The sequence below is a fragment of the Solanum tuberosum genome, unplaced genomic scaffold (genome assembly GCF_000226075.1).
Source record: "Solanum tuberosum cultivar DM 1-3 516 R44 unplaced genomic scaffold, SolTub_3.0 scf00023, whole genome shotgun sequence".
Taxonomy (NCBI): Eukaryota; Viridiplantae; Streptophyta; class Magnoliopsida; order Solanales; family Solanaceae; genus Solanum; species Solanum tuberosum.
The window spans coordinates 1,124,865-1,130,638 of NW_006238949.1; positions in this window are offsets into that span (position 1 = coordinate 1,124,865).

Below are 5,774 nucleotides of genomic sequence, written 5' to 3' on the forward strand. Positions count from 1 at the left end.
AGTTGGCTTAATCTCATATTATGGATAAAATTGTTCTTGCTTGGTTTGATCCACTTATGGTGGAGGTGTTTAATTATGGAATGTATTGTGACCATGGCCTTAAAGGCAAGACATGAGGAGCTAATGTTGACTTAGAATTGTTTACTTGTTTGTTACATTGTGACCATGGCCTTGAAGGCATAGTATGAGAAATTGAAGTGTTATCATGACATTGTATGAATGAGAGTTCAATGAAGATAATGTGATCATGTTATGAATGTAAATGTGTTACTATTGAAAGATTATTTCTCAATTTGACACTCATGAATGTTGATGATAGAATATGAAGGATTCTTCATTGTAAAATGAACCTTGGATCGGTAGGCTAATGGCACCCTTCCATTAATGATAAGTAATGAACCTTGGATTCGGTAGGCCTATGGCACCTTTCCATAAAGGTTAATGATGAGACTTGAATCGGCAGGCCCATGGCACCCTTTCAAGAGGAGTTAATGAGCTTTCCTAAATGTACCTTGAATCGGCAGGCTTATTGCACCCTTTCATGTGTTAAATAATGTACCTTGAATCGGTAGGCTTATGGCACCCTTTCATGTGTGATGATGTCAAAGTAATGAACTATTCTATGGGAATGTAGGCTAAGCACCGAGCGGATTTGGTTAGATGGAAACTCCCCCGACAGTTAGGCATGAGTTTCAATGATCGTCTACCTTATCCCATAAACTATGTGCCCGCATAGGAAGCTAGTGGATCCATTAAGCTATTTATACCGGTCTTCCTTAGGCAAGTAGACCACCTCTTTTCGGTGTGGGGACTCATGACACCGGATTCCATGACAAGCTCTCATGGTCTATGTCGGTTAAATGCTTACTTCCCATCATGTGAGATTTCATTATGGTTTCTTGATAGGTTCTACAAAGTGTAGGTAGTAGTATGGGATGCTATCTACACATGGCACGAGTAGGCTTTGAAGATACTAAAGTGAGTTCCCTAAGTCTAACGACTATTATGTGAAAGTCCCCTTATGTGCTTGAATGTCTCCAAAAATGGTTTCTTAAAGAATGTTGGTCTATTGATGTTATGTTGTAAAGGAAATGTCCTTATCTAAGGTAATCTTGAGGAACACTTAAGTGTGCTTGAAGAGGTTGTATGGGCGGTCACTTCTTGTCTTACTCAAGTGTGTCTTAAGGTTATATTAGGTAGAGGTCCTATGGTAATGAAATGACATGTGTTCTTTTAAAGTTAAGCATGGGTTGTATATGAATATATGTTGAGTATGTATACGGTTGGCTATGGTTTTATATGTGAACATTGACTTAGTATGTTATATTGTAATGGTAAATTTCCTTATCTATGGTAACCCTTAGGAATACTTAGGTGTATATGAAGAGATTGTATGGGCGGTCACTTCATGTTTCACTTAAGTGTGGCTTTGGGTAACTTGAGATAGAGGTCAAGAAATGATGAAAAGGCTTACTTGTCAATTATGTTCATGTGTTGTACATTGGTACTAGTTGTGCATGATGGCTTGTGATATGAAGCATGATAAGTGGTAAGTTCACATTTGGTGGCCTTAGGATGATGCTTTAGTGTGGATGGTGGTATGGGACGCTATCCATACATTGCACAAAGTGTTGTCCAAGGGTTACTTGAGGTGGATGGTTTAAGGTGAAGGAATGGGTTATGTGTGGAGTATTTATAAAGTGGTTAATGACTTGTATGTTGGTTATGGTTGGATATTGTGACTCTTATACTTGTATTTTTTTTCATGAAGTTTTACCAAATGGCATAAAAGCATGTTTCTCCAATAAACGTCCCTTTTAGCATGTTTTTGCATGGCTTCCATACTTAGTACTTAATTGTGCTAACCCCTTCCTTTCCCTTTTTGACTAAAGTGTAGGGATTTGGAGATGATGACATGTCATGGCTATTTGATAGGTTTCTAAGTGTTGAAGATGAAGACTTGGTGAGTCCTCATAGATTCGAGGACAATACCCAATATGTTCTTTTATGTCTTTTTTGTATTGTTTGAGTTGTGTACGGGATTAGTCCCGAATTTTGTACTCTAAAGTATTAGATGGTTTGAGACATCATGTATAAAGTCTAGAAAGTCTTCCGCTTGCTATTTTTAATTAAATGTTTTCTTGGTAAAGAAAGTTTTAAATTCATTATGGTTTTAGTGTATATGCGATGAATGAATGCTAAGAGGCTTGTATTAGACCTCTTCGAGGTCGAGTACGCCGGTTACGACTAGGGGGTGCTCCCGGGTCGTGACACAGACCAAGGAGGTAATCAATAAGAAAGGAAATATCAGCATAGATTTAGTGTGATACTATCTAATAGGCTAGTGTCGATTGGTGCGAAGCAATAACTAAGCCAAACATCGATATGATGTCTAATATGAGGTAAAGGTAAGGGTTAGTAAATTATACACACGTAGCCGGACCAAGGTGCGGGGTGAAATTCTCTAGATGCCGGACCAAGGATTTTAGAGTTACCTAACTTATCACTTTGCATGTAGGACACTAGGAAAGGATTGCTATTACTTGGATTATTGCGTTATTAGCTTGTGGGGAACACGTATACCCTAGTTAATTCTCTCATCTTGATAACAACCAAAATTGACTTTTGATTACTCATTACTTATTGAATTCTTACAATTTGTTTCACAAAACCCCCCCTTTAATTACTTGTTTCTGGAAGTAATTTGACTAATTGAATATAATTGTTGGTTAAAGTAAAGTCTAAACCATTTTCCTTGTGGGATCGACCCCAACCTACAAGTTGGGTTCTTTACTTGATAACGATCGCTTATACTTCTTTCGGGGGATGTAATTTGAGCGTATCACCTATCAAATTAAAGATCTTTGAATACCCTTTCCAACGCCACCAAGTTTGCCTATTTCCGAGCCCAGAGTAAAAAGTTATGCCTGTGTTAGTGAAGCCCTGTCAGACAAGACATCTTCACTACCCAATTCAATTCACTCTCTTAAATTTCCAAAAGTGGAACAAGTTCATCCTCTCAAATATTTCTCTCTCTAAGGAAGAAGAAGAAGTCCATGCTTTCAAGATTAAGTCTCCAAATTCACCATTTGCTTGAGGGCTTTGAACTCCAAGGTATGATAGTCTTTATCTATGGAGATCTATCCTCCGTAGGGTTCTAATTCTCCAATTTTGTAATGATAGATTCCCCAATCAAATTAGGGTTTTATTCAATTACCAAGGGTTCATTTAAATGTTGATCCAATTGATTGGTTTATGTCCAATTATGCATGTATTGAAGTAATTGCATGTTTTATGTTGAATCCCACATGAACCCACGCATAACCCATGTTTTCTAGACTATGATGATCAAAGATCAGTTTGAACTATGAAAGATGAAATTATGAAGATATGTATGTTCTTTATGAAATCAATATAAATGTTTTAAGGATGCTTTGAGAGTGAAGTATCAATGTTGTTGTGAATGGATTTTCTCACTTAAAGGCTTCATGAGGTTGAAAGGTTTTCTTACCTTAGATGAATCAAGATTAAGGAGATACTCTAATGATAAGACAAATGGTGATTACCTATGTCTCATAATAATAAGATAAGTTAAGATTAAAGATTATTATGTGGGATTTACGCTTTGCACTGAGAGGATATTGAGATGGAGCTCTCCCGTAGCTTGGAGTCGGGTTTCTAGTAGCTATCTCCTTATCCCATACCTATGTGCCACCATAAGATGTATTATATAGACATTAGCTAGTGGTTCCACGTAAGCTATAAGTTCATGGTTCTTACCTTGGCAAGTGAGGACACCCCTTTTCGGTGTGGGGTAGACATCAGATTCCATGTTATAGCACAAATGGTCTCTATGTTGGTTAATGGTAAATCTCCCATAATAATGAATAAGGTTACTTCAAGAAGTATCTCAAGAAGTGTTTTAAAGATGTTTAGCTTGCATTGACCATGTTTATGATGTATGTTTTTTTCTAACCCTTTTATCTTATGGTTTAACTTGGTCATTGCATGTCATGTAAAGTTCCTTTTAGCATGATTTTATAACTCTTATGAATTGATATCATACTTGTTACATTCTTTGTACTAACAGATACTCTTGCTTACATTGTTTCACAAATGTAGGGTTCGACGCTCCGATTCCGCATCCTCGTGGCTAGTGATCGCCTTAGTAGCTTTTGAGAAGTGGTGAGTCCTCATGTTTCGAGGACCGAACCCTTTATTGCTTAATGTCTTTACTTTTCAGATATTATATGTGATGTATGGGTTACGTCCTAATCACTCTTGCTGTAATAGATGACTTTGAGACTATGTTAGACTTCCGCTTCATTTTTGACAAACTCTTTATGATATAAACTATCTTTTAACTCTTAAACTCTATTATCTTGTATGATGTATGCTAAGTGACTTGTGTAGGGACTTTTGCGGGACTATGCTCCATGTCATAACTAGGGGGTACTTTGGGTGGTGACAAATTTAAGTGTCAAAAAATCTGTAATGATGTTGTGATTTATAATTCGATAGTTTGGCAGTGTTCGGAGGAATTTCGGTTGTGAATAACTCATGTGTGGTGGATTCAGAGCGCTCATGTTCGGCTTTGAGGTAGGATTCAGTCTACTTTGTTGATTGAGCTTATTAGATAATGCCTAGTATATATTTCATGTAATTTTGGATTGTATTTGCTGGGTATATAAATTTTTTCTTGTTATTCTATCTTTCTTGATTGAGTAGGAGCCTTGGGCTTATTGTGGGTGTTGAGATCCTTAGTTTAGACTGTGGATTCTGTTGTGGAGTAGATGATGCTTCTTGTACTTGTTAGGTTTTATTCGTGGTTGCCTTAGACTAGGCTAGACATTAGATGCTTCAGGTCGTCTTTTATCACCTCGTAGTTATAGTTTGCTCCTATTAGGGATTGTTTTGGGTCGTTCTCCTTATGATGATGCTTGTGACCTTAGTTTCTCGTTGTAGTTGTAGGTTGGTCCTAGCTTTGCACAGTCTAGGACTGGAGCTGTAATGCCCCATAAACTAGTAGACTAAACTAGGGCTTTAAACTAGGGTTCTAAAGTTTGGTATGAGAGTTAAGATCGTAGAGAAGACTTTGTTGTACTTAGAATGAGAGGTTTAGGGGTTAAAAGTCAATGGAAAAGGAGTGGGGCATATCATGCATTGAGTTAGACGAAGGAAAAACCTGTAGGTCACCTTGAGCCACTTGGCGATGGGCAGTGCCATCACCCAAGTGACTTGGTTATTAGCCAAAGGAGCCAAGATCGCCTAGTGAGCAGCCTCCCCATGACCTAGCTACTAGTTCATTGGACGAGCTAGGTCGGGGCTCGCCAACTCGTTTGGATCATTGCCCAAAGGACTCCCCCATCATCAAGTTGGCTGGCTCCTTGGGGTGAGTTACTGGAAATTTAGGCGAGCCAAGGGCCCATTAGGCGTGTCGCCTAGTGCCCTTGGCAAGCCAAGGGGTGCAAAGGGCGAGGTAAGTCGTGAAGGGTAGTAAGTTTTAGGTTGAAATTTTAAGGGGTCCTTAGTTCTTTTCAAAAGTGACCCTACATTATTTTATTCCCTTCCTAAAAAGTATATAAGCTTATTAGACCTAAGTTTCCTTCAAATTAAGTCATTCTCCCTAGAATCCAAAGAGAACCCAACTTCCTCTCAAATATTTCTCTCTAGAAAACCTACATTGAAGAAGAAGCTAGAGCTTGAAGCTAAGGTCAAGAACAAAGGTTCCATTGCTAAAGGCTTGTGCTAGGGCTTTGATTAAGGTATGTTTA